Consider the following 23,350-nt stretch of genomic DNA (forward strand, 5'->3'; position numbering starts at 1 on the left):
CCGAAGGAAGTGTGGACGGGAAAGCTGCCCGGTTGGCACCAAGGTTAAGATCTCTTATGGGTAAAGCAACACACCTCTGCAGAGTGTAAAAAACTGTGACCTGTCACTCCCTGTTCCGGGATATGGAACTGCGAACGCGGCCGGAAAGGAGCTCCATGAAGTTCTAGTAAACCGGTGAAGGCTGACGGACATAGCTCTTTGAAATAAAAGCAATCTCTTGAAGAAATGTTTATCAAAACCTACATTGGTATTAGACTTTCTGGTCTAATATCATAGCTAGTGCATTAAACACCTCTTATCTATAATGAACTTGTTGAGTACGCTCGTACTCATCCCACTCTTAAATCCCTTGCTTAGATTGTCTGAACCGTCTGGAGGAGGACTACGACAACACTGAAGGAGCCGAGATCATCGGCTATGAAGAACCAGACCTCTCTGGAGGCATTGAAGGCGTAGACTACCTCATAGTCTACGGAACTGGGGAGGCTTCCGGAGAAGATCAAGCCTAGAATCATCTAGTAGTAGTAGTAGTCGAGCAGCCCGAACTCTTAATACTAGCTACTCGAGAGAATAAATGTACAACTTAATGAGACATCTATATTGTAAGCTAAGTTGGGTTCGTCTCGAACCCAGGAGTATTCCTCTTAGGACCCAAGAGGAGCTCCGAGACGATATGTGTATGATGCTTGTAATATTAAATGAATGAGTTATGGACCTGCTATGTTCTATTGTACTACTCTGAGGGATGTAATATTTGCGGAATGGTACTTCGTGAATGTTATATCAACGACTGGCATACTACATGCAGTGGTATGCAGGGTCACCACAGTCTTCTAAAAGGACACGAGGCGGGGCCAAACCTCTTGGCGATAATGTGCATCTACGGATTGAAGAAATCTCCCGACTTGGTGAACCGTTGCTTCCAAGAGCAAACAGAAAAGCATTTACAAATCAATGCGGGGTTGTTGTTGTCCGGGAGAACATCCTGATCACCGTTCGGTATTGGAATAAGCCAAAGGCAGACGGAGTTAGTTTTCTATCCAATAGTAAGAAAGAGGAACTTTGGAAATTTGTAATGAAACATTTCACCCTACCGGTCTTGGCGACTACTGCGCTCACAGATGCCATGAGGCGTAAGGTCAAGGAGTGGGCTCTTAAGAAGATGGCCACACAATTCCAGACCTTTAAGAAAAGGTTATACAAGATTTATGAAGAGGACAAGAAAGCTCAAGAATTCACCGGCTATCTCGAGTACAAGGAGTCAGATCTAGGCATCTAGCTAAGACGAGGTTGGCAACGAATAAGAAGAATGCTTCGAACAAGATACATCACCATCATCTGGGAACAGGTGGCTACAGAACTGCCATGCCTAAGTGGGATAAAGCTGAGGCCGAAATGCACGCTGCAGGGATCAAGCTAGCTACAGAGGGTTGGCCCCTGAGGGCGAGAAATTGGATACTTGCGCATGGTTCATTTTATGACCCACAAACATGGCAGCTTATACACAGTAATGAAATAATTATTATACCCCACAATCTATTCTTGAAGCAATCAAAGAGGTTGAAGAAGGCAAGTTCAAACCCGACAGAGAGAATGATGAGCTGACAAAGGCCCTCAAAAATAAGGAACGCCCAGAACGAACACGAGGCTTTGGGCCGGATGTTCCTTGGATCCTTGGGTTTCCCGAGGACAAGGAAACTTATAAAAGCCGAGCTAGATCAAAGAAGCGGGAGCTGGAGCGGTTGAAGAAGCTAGAAACAAGTAATGTGGAACTGTATGACATGATTCACAACTTACAACAACAAGTGACCCAAAAGGGGTCAACTGCTGAGCTGCAGCAAAATCCTGGGTTCGATAGTACTGCCGACCCATCTAAAAAAAGCAGTGTGTCTTCCACAGGGGTCCCATTTGATGATGCACATGTTGATGAGGCACCTATGGATCGCTACCCTGTGGACAGTATCATGGAGAAGACAAACTGCGAGCTACACTAGTCAATGAAGAACATATCCATGAGGGTGGCGGTCGGGTTTGTTTTAACTTGTGAACCTAGAGCACGATGGCATGGCAATGAGATTCAAGTTGGCTATGCTCGTGTCGGGGTGGATGAAATTTTACCAGGGTATGAGTCATTCAAGCTTGACATCCCTGGACCTGAAGGGGAGTCAACACTGCGAGAAGCGATGGGTGTTATCATTCTATGGCCAAAGGAAAATAGTGTTTCCAGGATCAGCGCCAAGGCCACCATTTCCTCCGAGGAGGCATCTAGCACCTCGAAAGCCACCGTCTCCTCTAGCTTCTCCAAGTCCACCTCTCCATCAGCAAGAAGCAACTGAAGGGATTCGTAGCATAGAAAACAAAAAATTTCCTACCGCAAGAACGAAACACAAGCCAAGATCTAATCTAGAAGACGGTAGCAACGAGGGGATCACGAGACTAACCCTTGAAGATTTCCAAAGCCTATGAGATTAGATCTCGTTGTTGCAGAAGATGATCACTTGCCGCTTTCAAAAGCGCGTAGAAGATCTTGACGGTGCCACAATCGGGCAGCACCTCCGTACTCGGTCACACGTTCGGTGTTGATGAAGACGATGTCCTTCTCCCCGTTCCAGTGGGCAGCGGAAGTAGTATATCCTCCTCGGAATCCCGGCAGCACGACAGTGTGGTGGCGGAGGTGGTGGAGAACTCCGGTAGGGCTTCGCCTATGTGCTGCGGGAGTATTATGTGGAGGAGGAGAGGCTAGGGTTTGGGGAGAGGAGAGGGGCACTTTGTCGCCGGCCCTTGGATGCCCTAGGTGGTGCGGCCAAGCCATGGGCAGCCCCCTCCCTCTCCTCCTCATTATATAGGTGGAACCCCAAGGGTTTGCCCAAAGTCTTCGAATAAGACCCCAACAGAAAAACTGCCTTATGGACGAAACCTAGAGGGACAGGGACTCTCCCCTTCCCCCTTTACTTGGCCGGCCAAGGAGGTGGAGTCCACCATGGACTCCACCCTCCCACTTGGTTGGCTGGTCAGGGTTTGTGGAGTCCCTCCGGGACTCCTCCTTCCATAGTGATTTATTCCGGATAATTCTAGAAACCACCTTCCATAAATTCAACGGATCATTTCCAAGCTTGGAAAGTGACTTCCTATATATGAATCTTATTCTACGGACCATTCCGGAACTCCTCGTGATGTCCTGGATCTCATCCGAGACTTCGAACAAAACTTCGAACTCCATTCCATATTCCATATCTACTTAAATGACATCAAACCTTAAGTGTGTCACCCTACGGTTCGCGAACTATGCAGACATGGTTGAGACTTCTCTCCGACCAATAACCAATAGCGGGATCTGGAGATCCATAATGGCTCCCACATATTCAACGATGACTTAGTGATCGACTGAACCATTCACATACGATACCGATTCCTTTTGTCACGCGATATTTTACTTGTCCGAGGTTTGATCATCGGTATCTCTATACCTTGTTCAACCTCGTCTCCTGATAAGTACTCTTTACTCTTACCGTGGTATGTCATCTCTTATGAACCATTCATATGCTTGCAAGCTAATTAGACGACATTCCACCGAGAGGGCCCAGAGTATATCTATCCGTCATCGGGATGGACAATATCCCACTCTTGATCCATATGCCTCAACTCATACTTTCCGAATACTTAATCCCACCTTTATAACCACCCATTTATGCAGTGGCGTTTGATGTAGTCAAAGTACCCTTCCGGCATAAGTGATTTACATGATCTCATGGTCGATGGACTAAGTAACTATGTATCGAAAGCTTATAGCAAATGAACTTAATGACGTGATCTTATGCTACGCTTAATTGGGTGTGTCCATTACATCATTCATCAATGACATAACCTTGTTATTAATAACATCCAATGTTCATGATCACGAAACGATGATCATCTATTAATCAACAAGCTAGTTATACAAGAGGCTTACTAGGGACTCCTTGTTGTTCACATAACACACATGTATCAATGTTTCGGTTAATACAATTATAGCATGCTTTGTAAACATTATCATAAACTCAAAGATATATTATAATAACCATTTTATTATTGCCTCTTGGGCATATCTCCAACAGTCTCCCACTTGCACTAGAGTCAATAATCTAGTTTACATTTGTAAAGATATAACACCTTGGCCTTCCGGTGCTTTATCATGTTTTGCTCACGGGAGAGGTTTTAGTTAACGGATCTGACACGCTCAGAAACGTATGTATTTTGCAATTCATTTGCGTCTTAACGCATCACTCATTTTCCAAATGAGTCGGCATTAAATATGTTTGGTCTTCTGGTGGAACCTTAATTCCGCGGTCTGAAATATGTCACTAATATTGTCACAAACAATATAGCTTCAAAGTTCAGACACTATCGGAACTACACCAAGTTCTCAATGAACTTCTTGACTTAACATCCTCAGTCATTGTCAAAACAATGACATACTCTGCCTTCGTTTGTAGAATCCGTCACAACATTTAGAACTTATCTAATTCTAGCATAGACAACTTCTAGCTCATTGTGCTACCTTTTAAACAACACTTAGCCTAATTTGAGATTGAAATTTATTTTTATATGTGATCAAACTAATATCGGTGCAACACTTTACAGCGATTTGTTTGTCATTACCCCATACAAAACTATATATATATATATCCTTAGTTCTTCCAAAGTACTCAAGGATATTCTTACTGTCGTCCAATGATCATCACATGAATCATTCTGGTACATGCTCATAACACTTTTGAGCACAGGACATCTGATTGTGTACATATTATTCGTGATCTATAATCACTCATGTACTTTGACTTAAACTTATTATGTGTTTTAATCTATCTTCATAGATCTTGACACTAAATATGTTTTAGTCCATTTCCTTTCATTGAAGTTAATTCTTAATGAAACCTTTTAATCAAGTATATAATTACATCATTTATAACCAACTATATGTCATCTACATAAAGTTTTATAAATATGTCTCAGCGCTCCCACTTCATTTCTTGCAAATGCAAGCATCTTCATCGTTTCTGATGAAATAAAAAACTCTTTGACTATTTCATCCGGTGAAGATTCCAACTCTGTGATACTCACTTCATCCAATTGAAGTTCGTATACCTATCTAGTATTCCACGGACTAGCAAAACTATTGGTTTATATCTTGTATACACCTTTAAACATACTTCTGTTAAGTAATGTATTTTTCCATCCTACTAGCATATCTCATAAAAGAAATATGTAGCGATTACTAAAATAATCCACATAGACTATAAGCATTGCTATGAAAGATCTAATCTTATCGTAGTCAACTCTTTGAACTTTGTCGTAACCAACTTTTTGACAAGTCGAGCTTCTTCAAGGATATTCCATCCAAGTCCATCAATTTTATAGATCCATTTACTTTCAAAAAGTATTCATCTATCATGGATTTCATGGCGCATGGCCATTTTAACGGAGTCAGAGCCCATCATAACTTCTTTGTTTGTAGTTGGTTTATCATTGTTCAAAATCAATCCTTTGTCCACAAATCATTTATTTGATCACAAAGTAAACCATACCTACAAGGTTCAATAAGTACTTCGATCTCCATGGCTAAAACACTTTGTAGTCATGGGAGCCATGATCGTCGTGGCCGCTTCCGGAACCAATTTCCGATACTGCGCTACTCTGATCATTATGCTCAGGTTCATAAACCTTATCAAGTTCTATTGTCCTCCCACTCAAATACTTCGCTAGAAAACAATTTCTTGGAAATAAGCATTTAACAAACACTTTTGTCTTTTACTTCATAGTGGAAAGAATTCCCAATCAATTCTTTGGGATAACCAACAAAGACATTCATCCGATTTTGGTTGTAAACTCTTAGACCAAAATTTAAAGAAAGGACTATTAGGATTTATACCCATGCCATAACTTGTATGGTGTCATTTCAACGGATCATGATGATGCTCTATTTAGTGTAAAAGCGGTAGTCTCTAAAGCATAATCCACAAAAATATAATGGCATCAATATTTTATCTCATCATTGACCCAACAAGGTGGATACATCTCTCGGATACTCCATCATCAAAATGATACTCCAAGAAACGTGAGTTGTAGAACAATTTCATAACTCTCTTAGATGTTCGCTAAAACTCGTAATTCAAATATTTCCACCATGATCCAATCATAGATATTTGACTTTTCTATTACGATGATTTTTCAATTCATGCTGAAATTTATTTGAATCCATTCAAATGTTTCAAACTTCTTCCTTATCGAATATATCCACATATATATACTCAATTCATTGTTGGAAGTTTTCATGAAGTAGAAGAATCTCCCGCACACAACTATGCCCAGTAATCCACATATATCATCATGTATGTTTCCACTAAGTTAGTTGCCCGTTCTACTCTTGGCCTATGAACGGTATTTCAGTCATTCTCTTTAGAAAAGATTTGCAAGCGCCAAACGATTCAAAAATCAAATGACTCCAAAAATCCATTTGCATGGAGTTCCTTCATGTGTTCCTTTCTAACATGACCTAAATGGCGGTTCCACAAATAAGTGGAATTCAAATCATTTGCCTTATGGCATTTTAGCGTCAGTGTTATGTATGTGTGTTTCACCATTAAGATCTATAATAACTTATCCATCGTATATGGTGTAATCTCATAATTTGAACAACTCATTGTTTTCATTTGATCAGAACAAAATAACAATTATTTAGTTCTTTATTATAAATTCTAAGGGCTAGGTAGAATGCCAACGACAAACATAATAACACTTTATTATGTTCCAGACATGCATTATTACCATATTCCTTATCAGTCACTTAGGCCATCGTATTCTTGTATTGCGTTGTACTGTATGACATCTCATACCAACCAATCTGGTACAAATACCCAAGAATTTCATTATGTGACCAAACAAGGAATACATCCATAACATGTATATCATTTATATACACCTGATCTAGACTTTCTAGTATTTTCTTTCTTTCTGCCAATAATCTTTTGTAGTTTCTCTTTTAGCTTTCCTCATTCTCAGAAAACACTTCACCTTCAATAACTTCTAGGTCCATTTGTCAAATACCAATAACCATGAGGTTCTTACTTTGAAGTTGATCATCATATGACAAGTGTTCCAGATTTCACTTTTAGTAACTTTGTAATATGATGAACAGTTCACTCATAATTTTATCCATCATGACGACTTTCCGAGACCATGTATGTATATGCTAGGCTCGTAAAGTTTAATCTCAGTATTCGCATGTGCAAATCTGGCTTGCACCCGTTGTATGCACACATAGAATCTATAACACCCGATCATCACGAGATGCTTCGAAACGATGAGTCTTAGCAACGGTGCATACTAAGGACGATCACTTCATGGATATGCGAATATCGTTAGTGCCCAACTTAGTTGGAGGATTGGGACGTCTTGCGTCTTCAACCTTCATACATTCCCATAAAACTTATGAGTCTATGTAGTCTCACCAAATTATATTCTATCACCTTGCAACAAGGTCTTAGATATCACATATATCTCATACCTCGCTTATTTCTGAAAACAAAATTTTTAGCTCCTTACTTTTCAAACAGATTTGAACTTCAAGTTTCACGGAGACAAGATGATTCTAGGTACCAATTGAAACCATTGTTCTTTGATTTGGTAATGTGAGGTTTACTAAAAGTTTGCAATAGGACTTAATCATTTCTTGATCTTTAACAATACGGTACCAGTCCGTAAAGTTACTTGTCAGACTTAACAGTATTTCTATCTCAATTACAAGACTAGCGTATGGTACAAAACGGATGCCAATTCTACAAATTAATTCAAAATACTATTCAAACTATGTTTATGATAATTAGTTCATGTTTTAATCTAATTACTAATGAACTCCCACTTAATACAACATCCCTCATAGTTGTTAAGTGGCACACGATCCATATCCACTACACCAAAACCGATCATCACGTGAGATGATGTAGCTTCAACGGTGAACATCAACATGTTGATCATATCATCCATATGACTCGTGTTCAACCTTTCGGTTTCCTGTGTTCCGAGGCCATGTCTGTACATGCTAGGCTCGTCAAGCAAACCCAAGTATTCCGCGTGTGCAAACATGGCTTACACCCGTTGTATGTGAACGTAGAATCTATCACATCCGATCATCACGAGATGCTTCGAAACGACGAACTTTGGAAACGGTGCATACGAGGGGAGAACACTTTATTATCTTGATATTAATGTGAGGGATCATCTTATAATGCTACCGTCGCGATCTAAGCAAAATAAGATGCATAAAGGATTAACATCACATGCAATTCATATGTGATATGATATGGCCCTTTAGTCTTTGCGCCTTCGATCTTCATCTCCAAAGCACGAACATGATCTCTGATACGTCTCCGACGTATCGATAATTTCTTATGTTCCATGCCACATTATTGATGATATCTACATGTTTTATGCATACTTTATGTCATATTTATGCATTTTCCGGAACTAACCTATTGACAAGATGTCGAAGAGCCACTTGTTGTTTTCTGCTGATTTTGGTTTCAGAAATCCTAGTAAGGAAATATTCTCGGAATCGGACGAAATCAACGCCCAATATCTTATTTTGCCCGGAAGCTTCCAGAGCACCGAAGAAGGGCCAGAGGGGAGCCAGGGGGGCCCCACCCCACAGGGCGGCGCGGCCAAGGGGGGGCGCGCCCCCCTAGTGTGTGGGTCCCCCGTGGCCCCTCCGACTCCGCCTCTTCGCCTATTTAGTCGTCCCTGACCTAAATCCTCGACCGTGTTCGACGAAACCAGAGAAAACCATCCAGAGCCGCCGCCATCGCGAAACTCCAATTCGGGGGACATAAGTCTCTGTTCCGGCACGCCGCCGGGACGGGGAATTGCCCTGGAGCCATCTCCACCGCCGTCTCCACCACCATCTTCACCGCCATCGCTGTCTCCATGATGAGGAGGGAGTAATTCACCCCCGGGGCTGAGGGCTCCGCTGTAGCTATGTGGTTCATCTCTCTCTTTATGTGATCTAGTTGAATATCATCTATGTGCTACTCTAGTGATGTTATTAAAGTACTCTATTCCTCCTGCACGGTGTAATGGTGACAGTGTGTGCATCGTGTAATACTTGGCGTAGGTTATGATTGTAATCTCTTGTAGATTATGAAGTTAACTATTGCTATGATAGTATTGTTGACTGCCAAAACCCACCGGCGGGCAGCGGCCTGTCAACACAGTGTAGAGCCGGGAAGAGCCTAGAGCTGCGGCTGGCTGAGACCCCTCCGAGCGACGGCCCGCAATGCTCTTCTGGTCACACGCGGCGATGCGAAGTGCAAGGGCGTGCCACCTGACCTATACCTGGTCAGGAAGGTGATGGGGATGCCTCGCTTAGTTCCTGCATGGCATACACGTAAACATTAAATACGAGCCTCGATCGGCTCTCAGGTTATCCTGTGAATCGGCTCAAAGAGCCGATCCACCCATGATTCGTACGGGGTGCACGAATACTTGGTGATCCTGCTTGATCAAGATATAGCTAATGAGATCTACGACGATTTAGGGTTTTCACCGCATAATCGGATCATCCTACTCCAGGTTGGGCCTCGCGGCCACGCACGGTGCTCATAAGCCGATCCTAAACAAGGCCTAAAAACCAACATGACGTTGATCCTCGGAACATCCCGTTTAGGACTTGCGAACGCCACCCTACGTGCCGCTGGATCCTCCCCCCCTTTGTAAGGCCTAACTATTGCAGATATTAAACTAATCCTTGCAGAGCAAGGAGCAATCGTAACGGATCAGATCTACTAGATGATGAACAAGCAGGGTGCCGCCCCCACACCTGAGATAGGCGTGAGGGTGGCTAGACATGCAAGGGCTGCACTACGTAAGCATGTTATATGAAGAGCTATGCTAACCCTAACACATCTATGATAACTACGTTGCTCGCCATCAAAGACGCTTCAGTACGAGCAACGCATGAACAACGTGGAGCTTGTGCTGCCTAGATCGCAAGATGCGATCTAGGCAGCATGTCGCTTACCTGATTGAAACCCTCGAGATGAAGGAGTTGGCGATGCGCCGAGATTGGTTTGTTTTGGGTTGAACGTGAGTTGTTGTTTATTCCATAAACCCTAGATACATATTTATAGTCCAGGGGACTTTCTAACGTGGGAATATCCCCACCGTGTACGAGACAAACTCTAACTTTTAATCTACGATACAATCTACTATAATTAAGGGTACACGGGCAATCTAGCCCAAATTCTCCGTGCAAGGCCGCTTCAGAGATCTTCCACGTGTAATCTCCCAAGCCCATCTCTCTGACGGCCCACCTCCTGATTTGACCAAAATCTGGTGATAACACATGCCCCCCTGGTTTTGGCAATGATAATTCCAAAACCACTCTGTTTCTGAAGGGTCATGTCGTGGCAGAGCAGAGCTGTTGCAGTATCCGTTATCATTATGCCCTGTCTTCTCAGCTTCTCTGCAACATTCGATAGCCCTGGCATCATTTCCTTGGAAACTATAATGGCATTGAATTTCCACCAGGCTTCTCATTATTTAACCGTGCCGACTGATTAGCTCTCTTTATCCCCTTCTTCTGTTCCAGCCATCGGCACCCAAAAAACCCTCTTCCCCTATAGCAATGTCTTCCTCTTCCTCTTCCTTCTCAAGCCTCTTCCCCCAATCCTCGCCGAAGAAGAAGAACGAGGACAACCTTCACTCCAAGGTGAACCCCCTCTCCCCCGACAATGAGAAGAAAGAAGGAGAAGTAGCGAAGGCCAAGGCCTTCCCCTCCGCCAAGCTCCCGCCGAAGAAGCGCTCCCGCATGTGGGCGGACAGCGAGGACGAAGATGGCGACGAAGAAGAAGAAGAGGAGGAGGAAGATGAATCTTCCTCTTCTGCCGGGTACCCGCCAACCAAGCGCTTCCGCTCCTGGGCGGACAGCGAGGATGATGATGATGACGAGGAGGAAGAGGCTCCGGCCACGGGCTGGGGCAGCAGCGACGAGGAGCTCCCTGGGAGCAGCGCCGACGACATCGACGGCGGTGATGACGAGGACAGCGACGACTAGTAGATAGGACTAGTAGTAGCAGTGCACTAGGCACCAGATCCCCCTTTTGAGAGCCATCGGCTCTTTCTTGTAAAGCCGCTCCTTTGAATTAATGAAATTGTTCTTTCAATCAATCCAATTTCATTCCTTCCGTCTGTCTTTTTTCTTTTGGACGCCCATGAAGCCGGACTCTCATGTCGATTAGCCCGTCGGCCAAGCACCTCTCAATTTCAGGCTGCGATTCGATATCTGACCATAATTCTTCGCAATCCCTTAGCCGATGACTGCTCATCGGCTATTTTGAGAATCCAATCCCTTTGCAGCGTCAGGACAGTCCAAAATCTGCAAAAGCCGACGGCCTCCTTTCCTGATTCCTCTCCATAGCTTCGGCAATCTTCTTTCACGACCGGAACTGCTTCCAGAGAGGATCACGATGCAGGATCAACCGATGCAACTCCAATCGGTTTCTTAAGAACCAAATATCCATGTAGTCCGTTGCCCCCCGAGCCTTCATCAAGGCGAGAACAGCAGTGAGCCAACCACATGTGCCACCATCGGCCTCCGAATTGTAATGCAGAATCAGCCGATTCTATCAAAATCGGCTCTCCAGAGAATTTTTAAGGCGAGCTGCCCCCCGAGCCTTAATCAAGGCAAGAATACCGGCAAGGATGCACAGTTCGCTGATCAGCTTCCTTCTACTGAACGTCGACGTTGATGTAAATCTTGAGCACATAGCCAGTAGGTCTTGGACTTGTGTAACTATACTAAAGTCGATGGCTGCGCATCGGCTTCGCTTCTTGTGAATTTTTTTTTTATTTGGCCGATTTTTCTTAATCGGCCCCCAATGTTTCACTGCACGCATGTTTACACACATTTACCTGCACATGTTCATCTGACTGTATGCCCCCCGAGCCGAATCTGCCAAATGACTGCAGATATCGGCTTTTATGGTTAGTCAGGGCACTGCACTTGCACATCGGCTTCGTAAAGATTCATGCTGACTTTCATCTGCCGACGCGGCCGCTGCCCAGTAGATCGTTGCTGAACACAAGCAAAACATGTGCTGAATATGCGGTGAAGATAATTTTGGCCGATTGCTGGAATCGGCCTCCATATCCATTGGAGCGCTGACTGAAGGTTCTATAATGCTCCTTCATAATTTTTGGGGCCGATCACAAGGATCAGCCTCGCCTTGTTTTGCTCACTGGTGTGTTCTTGCTACTCGGTCAGGCTGGATAAAACCAACCCAACCTCTGACTTTATGCGCTTGCCGTCGTCCACCTTGAGTGCATCGTATAATCGTGGAGCACTAAGCTCCGTCGGAAGGACGAGCACCATATTTGTGCCAGCCGATGTTTCATCATCGGCTTTCCTTTGTTTGGGGCGCCACTCCATTCTCTGTGGACGACCCTCTTCATCCAGGGTTCTGTCAACACCCGGATTTTTAAGTCCAGATGCCTATTATGCCATTCATCGCAATCCCAGGAATATTGTTTTTGCGAGACATAATAGATTAATATCACAACACATCATTTATTACAACATCGTACTTGTCTTACAAACACGGGATCACATGATCCAGTCTCATTACAATACTAGTTGATCTATTGATCAATTACAAAACACATAGCGGAAACGAAATAGCGTAGTAGTAGTCCATCTATTCCACAGGCAACTGTTGACGTCAGGAGTGATCCTAGTTGTCGTAGACGTCCTGCTGTCCTTCTTCCGGGTTCTGGTACTCCTCTTCATAGTCTGGCCATTTGAATAGCCAGGGACAAAGCCATGAGTACTTTAAAGTACTCGCAAACTAATACTAAGGTAAGCAATATCAACTATAGAAGGGGATGCTAAGCTCTAGTTTCATTTGCAGAAAGCCAGTTTTATTTCATAAAACACTTTAATAATCAAAAACCTTCATTTGCTCAACTAACTCAAGTGGGAACATTAGTGTCATTCCCACAACTCAGTTGTGATTCAAAGTCAAGTTCACCATTCACCTTTCAAGTTCAAAACTCAAGTCACCCTTCACATGTCACATTTTGAAAAAAAAATGGTCTGATGACGGAACAGTATGGCCTTTCCAACCGTCCATAACCGTGGACGCGGCTATTCGAATAGATCTACACTCTGCAGAGGTCGTACACTTGTGCCACAACATTTGCAATAATCCGTCAGGGTTAACTGGCCCTGATTTACCACACTCCGTGTGCGGACTACCAACCATAACCTTTCACTTACATATCCTAGTATAGGCACCTCTCCCCATGAGCTTGGCCTCCCAGTGAAGACAAACTGTCAGCCTGGGAACTGCACAGGGCTTGGGCCGGACATTCACCTCATATTCACGTCATTTCATATCACTTCACTTTTGTAGAGGCAGCCTCCAGCATAACCCCGATGACGCTTGTTTAGAGGGAACCCATACTAAGATACATAAACTTCTAGTTAAGCCCTACCCATATCAGGTATTGTGGGGGTACTTGCAAAATTGGAAAGGTATCGCATCCAAACCCAACCATCAGTTTTTGTAAAATTCACCAAGTCATTCACCAGTCACATTCACCTTCAAAATCTTTCAATAGAATGACTCATCATTCCAAGGTTTTCAAAGTCATTTCAATTCACAAGTTCCCATCTAGAGTAGCCACTTTTGATATTGAGCACTAGCAACTAGTCCTGAGGGATGCTAAATATCTTGGAGCTTGCTAGGCTAAGTTTGATACTCTTGTAGTACTCTATTTCTAGACCAAAGTTAACTATAAAAGCAAGTTATAAATAATCAAAAACAAAAGCTTGTAAAGTAAAACTGGGAAATAGGATTATAAGCATAAAGTAAAAAGTAATGGTGCCTTGCTCTTGTGGAGCTTTGCACTTGGGTAGTCTTGCAAGAATATTTGCTGGCCATAATATGGTTTGCAAGGATGTTAGCTTGCATTGGTAAAAGCATGCAAGAATACTAGCTTGCAAGTAGATTAGCTTGCACTGGTAATAACATGCAAGAAAACTAGCTTGCCTTGAGTGGTGTACTGATCAAAGTGGTCTTCCTCTTCCGGGAAGTAGACTTCTTCCTCCTCTTGATACTCCTCGGTACTAGCGTCTAAAATACGAATACGAGGATACAATCACCAAACAATTCATTGGCTCTTCCCAACATCACATATATTCACACAAACTATTCTATTCACACAATTAATACGATTTGGTGCATTGGTGGTATTGCTTTGAGGAAGAATAATTTCCTCTCATTTTATATGTAAAAGATAGTTTCCATATAGTTCTTGAGGAATAATTTCCTCTCATTGAATCTTCTTTAAGATTTAATTTCTCAAACCATTACTCATGAATTTATGTTGACCTAAGTCAACCATTCATCATCATCATTTGAGAAAATGATTTAAATGAGGTAGGGATACCTCATAACATTTAATAAGGCCTATTATGATTTAAAATCTCCAAGTATTTCATGTGAGAGTATTTGACCAGGGGTTCAAACTTCATATGAAAATACTTGGGACAAGATTTAAATGAAGTGAAACACCTCATATAATTTACACAAGTAAACTAGCATCACTCATTACTATTAAGTGGTTAAAGGTGTTGTTTTTTTTAATTATTCAGAGATATAACTTCTTCTCATTGTCTCATTAAGATTTAATTTCTCTTATGAATAAAATATGACCTAGGTTGACCCAAGTCAACCTCTTCATACTTATAATTTGAGAAAGTGATTTAAATGAGGTGAACACCTCATACCTTTTAATCCTAACAAGGTAAAGATTTAATATCATCAAATAATTCACTATGAGAGTTAATAGACCATGGTCTCTACCTCAGGTAGAATTAATTGAGACAAAGATTTAAATGAGACCAAAGCATCTCATATGATTCAATGAGTAGTTTTGAACAATTCAAAACTACTATGAAAGGTTTAATATTTTCAAACAAGAACCTATGGGTCATTAATACATGTGTCATCAGCTCTCATTGAATCACTTGGATTAATGATTTAAATGAGGTGCTATACCTCATACAATTTAAATACTATTTTTGAAAAAGTTTAAATGAGCTAGAAATGGCCAGATAGCCATTATTTGAGTTTAGCCCATGATCATAGGAAACAACTATAGTATTTTATTACATAATAAATTAGACAACATCAAATGTGATTTTTGAGAGGTGGAACCACCTCAAAATAGTTTATGGTTGATTTTTAAGATTTATTTGAAGTTTGAAAAGTTACTGATTTGTTATTTTTACTATTCAAATTCTACAACATATTTTGATTTGAATCCAGTGTGGTTGGATGGGGCCTTTCATGAGCTTTCTAAAAATATAAAATTTGTTGGAATTGGCTCAGTAGATTTGGATCTATTGAATTTTGAATCTAGCATCAGATTGCACAAATAAATGAAAAAGAAATAAACTCTTTTGAATTTAAACGGGGGCGGGAAACGAAATGGGCCGGCCCAGCTGTGCTGGCGAGGCGAGCGGGCCGCCTGACAGTGGGGTCCACTGTCAGGGCGTTTAAAACGCCGAAGCGGTACGCCGTGTTGTGGGCCGTAGGATTTAAAGAGATCGGGCGGCCAGGGTTCGTCCCCTTCGTCGACGAGCTCCGGCGAGGGCTAACCCTACCGGCGGCCAGGAGGGTGGCGATGGGCGGCTTACCGGCGTCCAGCGAGGTCGGCGATGCGGGCGAACGAACTGGTCGACGACGGCGAGTCGAGGGAGGGTCGCGGCGGCTCCTGAGGTGGATGAAATCGTCGGCTTCGTCTTCCGCGTCTCCGGCGAGCTCTGGTGTGAAATTGGGGCGGCGTGGTGGCTAATGTGCAGGGGAAAAAGTGCGAGGAGAGCGAGGAGAGGTAGGGGAGCGAGATGGTGTGGAGTATTGAGGCAGGGGCGCCCTCCTTTTATAGCTGGCGGTCGAGGCCGAGGGGTGCGGAGCTGGTCGTCGATGACGATGGCGCGACGGTGGTTTCTGGGCACTGGCGCTGAGGCAGAGGGGTCGGCGACTTCCAGGCGAGTGCGTGGGACTTGACGGCGCAGGAAATGGGGGTCTGTGGCGATCGTCACTGTCCTCGCGTTCCGGGGCCCGTGGCGGATGGTCGTCGTCCTTGGCGACGGTGATAGGGCATGGGCGAGCTCGTGGTGATGTCTGGTGGCGTCCTGGTGCTGAGGCGAAGCCACACGCGGGCGCTGATGGCGAGGCGTGGTCGGTGCTGACGGGGTGACGCGACGCTCTGGCGTCGCGACCATGCACGGCATGGCGTTGCTGGAGCGTGCTGGGCGCGTCGGTGCTGACGTGTGTAAGCGTTGGCTTGGTCAAGGGCAGGCACGGGCAGGGTCAGGTGGGTGCAGGGGACGTCCAGGACATGGTGGAGTGGCCTGGATGGGAGTGGAGAGGGGATGTGCATGATGGTGGCAATGGTGGCCGGCATGGTGTGGGTTTTGGGTCATGGTGACCAAGAGAGAGGGGAGCAGTGGCTTGTACTGGTGATGGGAGGTGTGAGGGAGCTCCAGGGCAGCAGGGATGGTCAGCCTTGGACTTGGTCTAAGGTGAAATTTCAGTATGGGCTTCAGAATAGATGCTGCCCACAAGGTGTTTGTGAATATGGCCGAAAGAGAAAAGTTTTCGAAATCTGAAAATTCCTTTGGTGGATCTCAAACATATAATCATAGAAATGGAATGGTGGTGGTGGTGGTCAATTTGGTGAAGAATTGCAAAATGGCAAAAGTGAGATGATCTTCTCTTTATTTCAAGGTCTCCTCTTGTCTCCTCTATTCTGGTCAACCTGGTCAACATGAGATATGGTGGTCAACATGGAAGTTGTTGACCTTGACATTGTCTTGGATGACATGGAGAGAGTTGGTCAAGTTTGGTTGAAGAAAGGTCAAAACCAGGGGTGCAAAGTGGTGAAGAAAATATAAAAGTGACATATGACCATTATCATATGTGAATTGAATTTGAGATTTCCTTTGATTGGATTCTTGTTTCTTTGATGCAATTGTGTTTGTTTATCCTATATAAGAGTTTTACAAGCAAGAGATCAAGCAAAGGTGGCCTTGGTTGAAGATTTGCAAATTTGGCTCTATGTGTATTTGAGTGAAAATGGGATTTTCTCACCAATTGATTTCTCTCCATTTGAATTGACTTTGGTTGACTCTAATGTGATTCTTATTGGTTTAGAAACATTTTCAAACCATTGAAACTAATTAAAAGGGTCTTGGTCAAAGATTTGCAAAAATGGCCATAACACATAAGAGGTGATGTGTTAAGTTTTATTATTTTTGAAAAGGGTTCACCTTGCTTCACTTGGGCATGGGTTAGGGTCAATTTAGTGTTATATTAGGTTGAGAGATGGTTTCACACCATTTGGTCAAGGTTTAAAGCCCTAGGTCAAAGTTTGGTGAAATGGCTATGTGTCTCATATGCCTCTATGCATATGTTGTATTTGATTTTTGATTTGAGTGTTCTTGGCCCAAAGGGTGTTGTTGAGGGTTGAAATGGTATATGGAAGTGATCCAACCATTCACAACAAGTCCTAGGGTCAAACTTCTCAAATTCATAAATTTGCATTTTTCTCACATATGCCTCTATGGCATTTTTAGTTTCTTTTTATTTCTTTTGGAAATCACTTGGATTTGGTTTGATAAGTACTAGGTAAGGTGTATGAAGGTTTTCCAAACCTCTAAGCAAAGTAGCAAAGCTTAGGGTAAAGTTTTATAAAAATAGCCATAGGCACATATGCCTTTTTCTTATTTAATTCCCTTTTTATTTCATTTTAACTAGGGTGGTGAGAAGAGGGGTGAGGTTTAGGGTTTTGTGGGGTTCTCAAAGGTTCACCACCATTTAGCATAATTAATAAAGATAGGGTTCAAGGTTTACCTATTAGGGCTATATGTCCCCCTAGGTCTTTTATTTTATTTTGGGTTTCTCAAAAATAGATCCAATTGATTTAAGGAGAAGCTTAGGGTTTAAGGTTTTTCTTATTTGAATTATTTTTCTTGTATTTTATTTGATTGGTGATCTTCACTTGATCACTTTGGGGTTTTAGGGTTTAGCACATAAGCATAATAACACTCATCATGGCAAAACACAAGATTTAAACAAGGTCTATATGTATCAATCTTATTTTAATAAAAGTTTTTGTTGGTTCCAAAATTTGGAACTAGGGAAAAATGCAATTTGTTTGTTTTGAAATTTTTGGGTTGTTACAAACCCTTCCCCCTTAAACAAATCTCGTCCCGAGATTTTAAGAAAAGTTAGGTTCCTAAGAGAGATTGAGCATTTTAAACACAGGAGGACATACTTGGCATTGTCTGGGGTGCTTCCTGAGCTTCGATGGCGATCATGTGGTAGAAACGTCCGTTGTTGTTGTTCTGGTTCCTTCTTCCAGCAAAGCGGCGCTGTTGTTGAGCAGGTGCTGCGGTGTTGGCGGCAATCCTGGCAAGCTTCTTGGGGCACTCCTTGGAGAAGTGACCCACAACTCCACATTCATAGCAGTTGACGGTGGATTTGTCTTTGGGGTTGACGGGGGTAGCATTGCTTCCAGTCCTTGGGGCGGTATTGGGGTTGTTGTTGTTTCCATTGTTGTTGCTGTTGTTGGGGCGGTTGTTGTTGTTGTTGTTGTTCCCTCCGTGCTTCGGGGGTCCTCCGTTGTTGTTGGTGTAGTTGGGGCGATAATTCTGGGCAGGGGGCTTGTTGTATCTTGGGGTGAATCCTCCAGAGGAGTTATTTCGATACTTCTGGTTATGGTGGGGTCCACTCTGGTTCATCATTCTTCTCTTGCGGTTTTCGTTGGCCTGATGCAGCTTTCCTTCCATCTGTATGGCTGAGTCTACCAGGGCTTCTAAGTCAGCGAACGGAATGTTCACTAACACAGTTTGCATCTCGTCGTGCAGTCCGTTCAGAAATCTTTCCTTTCGCTTCTCATTGGTGTCGGTCTCATCCGGGGCGTACCTTGACAGAGTAAGAAACCTGTCGCGGTATTCCACCACGGACATTCTTCCTTGCTTGAGTTCACGGAACTCGTCTCTCATCTTTTTGATCAGTCCTTGGGGCACATGGTATTTGCTAAACTTAATCTTGAAGTCTTCCCAGGTCATCATCTGTCCTGCATTCATGGCACGGGTGCTGGTCCACCAAGCTCTGGCTGGTCCTGCCAGATAATGGGTGGCAAACAGCACTTTCTCTGCGGCTTCAACTTGCGCAACTTCGAGGTTGTTCTCCATGGTCTGGAGCCAGTCATCAGCATCGAGGGGCTCTTCAGTCTTGTTGAATACCGGAGGGTTGGTGTTCTGGAAGTTCTTTAGCTTTGATCCTGGGTGATCATGATGGCCTTGATTGTTCTGAGCTATCTGTTGCAGTGCCGCAAGGTTGGCTTGGCGTTCAGCTCTTTCGACTTCTCGGTCTGCCATCATTGTCTCGCAGCGGCTTGCATCATCGCGTCGTTGGTGCGATTGGGAGGGGCCATCTGAACATGGATGTAGATGATAAGATAAGAGGGAATTTTCTATGGTTTGTTTTGTTAAGTTTAAAAGTTCATAAAATTGAAAACTTGAGTAGTGTTGCGGGGGTAAAAACCAACAACACTTTTTCATTCATACCAAGCATCATACATTACAAATCTAACACACCGTTGGTTTGAAGAACCATTCATCGCTCTACGATACAAGGGGGATCCTGATACAACTCACACCTACTTAAGTGCTTGGGTGATACTACTCTTCAGGGGGGGGTTTCTTCGTCTTCACGGGTGAGGTGCTTGGCGAGAGGCGAGGGCGTTGTCCAAATCCCTGCGGGTTTTGTACTGCCTGAAGTCCTGAGGTGCTTCATAGGGGTTCATCTTTGGTTGTGGTGGGGGCATGGTCATTGATCTTCCCATGGAGTCATGTCTTGGGTAGTAAATGAAGCGAGTGTTCTTGATCTTGTCCTCATTTTGTCCACACAGACGGGAAATTGCTTCTTGCATAGCTTTGTCTAGTCCTTCCTTCCAAGTGTTTCCCGTTACAGAAATCCATATGGTTTCCCATACTGGGGCATCAAGCTTCCTTCGTAGATCAGTAGAGACGTCCCACTGAGGTGGTTCTCCTGACTGAGCCTTGAGGGGTATTCCGAAGAACTCGGGATACGGATGTCCCAGATAGTCCACCAGTTGCTTCAATTCCTTTTCTAAACTTTTGTCGTCTCCGGATCCAAGCTTATAGGACTCCCATTGGTACTTCATCTGTGAGCAAAGAGGAGGAGTAAATTTAGAGAAGTATTCAAGTGTGCAAAATTTTAGATAGTGCTACAAAGAAAGTAGAGTATGAATTTCTCATTTTGAAAAAGATTTCAAGGATAAGAGTGAGAATAAGTTTTTCACAATTATTCACTTCTTTGGTTTTTGAAGCTAAGTTTTGCAGACGTCCATTCTAACTAGGGTCTCCTAAGGTCAAACAATGGCTCTGATACCAACTTGTCAACACCCGGATTTTTAAGTCCAGATGCCTATTATGCCATTCATCGCAATCCCAGGAATATTGTTTTTGCGAGACATAATAGATTAATATCACAACACATCATTTATTACAACATCGTACTTGTCTTACAAACACGGGATCACATGATCCAGTCTCATTACAATACTAGTTGATCTATTGATCAATTACAAAACACATAGCGGAAACGAAGTAGCGTAGTAGTAGTCCATCTATTCCACAGGCAACTGTTGACGTCAGGAGTGATCCTAGTTGTCGTAGACGTCCTGCTGTCCTTCTTCCGGGTTCTGGTACTCCTCTTCATAGTCTGGCCATTTGAATAGCCAGGGACAAAGCCATGAGTACTTTAAAGTACTCGCAAACTAATACTAAGGTAAGCAATATCAACTATAGAAGGGGATGCTAAGCTCTAGTTTCATTTGCAGAAAGCCAGTTTTATTTCATAAAACACTTTAATAATCAAAAACCTTCATTTGCTCAACTAACTCAAGTGGGAACATTAGTGTCATTCCCACAACTCAGTTGTGATTCAAAGTCAAGTTCACCATTCACCTTTCAAGTTCAAAACTCAAGTCACCCTTCACATGTCACATTTTGAAAAAAAAATGGTCTGATGACGGAACAGTATGGCCTTTCCAACCGTCCATAACCGTGGACGCGGCTATTCGAATAGATCTACACTCTGCAGAGGTCGTACACTTGTGCCACAACATTTGCAATAATCCGTCAGGGTTAACTGGCCCTGATTTACCACACTCCGTGTGCGGACTACCAACCATAACCTTTCACTTACATATCCTAGTATAGGCACCTCTCCCCATGAGCTTGGCCTCCCAGTGAAGACAAACTGTCGGCACCTGGAACCTGCCTGGGAGCTTGGGCCGGACATTCACCTCATATTCACGTCATTTCATATCACTTCACTTTTGTAGAGGCAGCCTCCAGCATAACCCCGATGACGCTTGTTTAGAGGGAACCCATACTAAGATACATAAACTTCTAGTTAAGCCCTACCCATATCAGGTATTGTGGGGGTACTTGCAAAATTGGAAAGGTATCGCATCCAAACCCAACCATCAGTTTTTGTAAAATTCACCAAGTCATTCACCAGTCACATTCACCTTCAAAATCTTTCAATAGAATGACTCATCATTCCAAGGTTTTCAAAGTCATTTCAATTCACAAGTTCCCATCTAGAGTAGCCACTTTTGATATTGAGCACTAGCAACTAGTCCTGAGGGATGCTAAATATCTTGGAGCTTGCTAGGCTAAGTTTGATACTCTTGTAGTACTCTATTTCTAGACCAAAGTTAACTATAAAAGCAAGTTATAAATAATCAAAAACAAAAGCTTGTAAAGTAAAACTGGGAAATAGGATTATAAGCATAAAGTAAAAAGTAATGGTGCCTTGCTCTTGTGGAGCTTTGCACTTGGGTAGTCTTGCAAGAATATTTGCTGGCCATAATATGGTTTGCAAGGATGTTAGCTTGCATTGGTAAAAGCATGCAAGAATACTAGCTTGCAAGTAGATTAGCTTGCACTGGTAATAACATGCAAGAAAACTAGCTTGCCTTGAGTGGTGTCTTGATCAAAGTGGTCTTCCTCTTCCGGGAAGTAGACTTCTTCCTCCTCTTGATACTCCTCGGTACTAGCGTCTAAAATACGAATACGAGGATACAATCACCAAACAATTCATTGGCTCTTCCCAACATCACATATATTCACACAAACTATTCTATTCACACAATTAATACGATTTGGTGCATTGGTGGTATTGCTTTGAGGAAGAATAATTTCCTCTCATTTTATATGTAAAAGATAGTTTCCATATAGTTCTTGAGGAATAATTTCCTCTCATTGAATCTTCTTTAAGATTTAATTTCTCAAACCATTACTCATGAATTTATGTTGACCTAAGTCAACCATTCATCATCATCATTTGAGAAAATGATTTAAATGAGGTAGGGATACCTCATAACATTTAATAAGGCCTATTATGATTTAAAATCTCCAAGTATTTCATGTGAGAGTATTTGACCAGGGGTTCAAACTTCATATGAAAATACTTGGGACAAGATTTAAATGAAGTGAAACACCTCATATAATTTACACAAGTAAACTAGCATCACTCATTACTATTAAGTGGTTAAAGGTGTTGTTTTTTTTAATTATTCAGAGATATAACTTCTTCTCATTGTCTCATTAAGATTTAATTTCTCTTATGAATAAAATATGACCTAGGTTGACCCAAGTCAACCTCTTCATACTTATAATTTGAGAAAGTGATTTAAATGAGGTGAACACCTCATACCTTTTAATCCTAACAAGGTAAAGATTTAATATCATCAAATAATTCACTATGAGAGTTAATAGACCATGGTCTCTACCTCAGGTAGAATTAATTGAGACAAAGATTTAAATGAGACCAAAGCATCTCATATGATTCAATGAGTAGTTTTGAACAATTCAAAACTACTATGAAAGGTTTAATATTTTCAAACAAGAACCTATGGGTCATTAATACATGTGTCATCAGCTCTCATTGAATCACTTGGATTAATGATTTAAATGAGGTGCTATACCTCATACAATTTAAATACTATTTTTGAAAAAGTTTAAATGAGCTAGAAATGGCCAGATAGCCATTATTTGAGTTTAGCCCATGATCATAGGAAACAACTATAGTATTTTATTACATAATAAATTAGACAACATCAAATGTGATTTTTGAGAGGTGGAACCACCTCAAAATAGTTTATGGTTGATTTTTAAGATTTATTTGAAGTTTGAAAAGTTACTGATTTG

Source organism: Lolium perenne, chromosome 7, assembly GCF_019359855.2.
Source record: "Lolium perenne isolate Kyuss_39 chromosome 7, Kyuss_2.0, whole genome shotgun sequence".
Taxonomy (NCBI): Eukaryota; Viridiplantae; Streptophyta; class Magnoliopsida; order Poales; family Poaceae; genus Lolium; species Lolium perenne.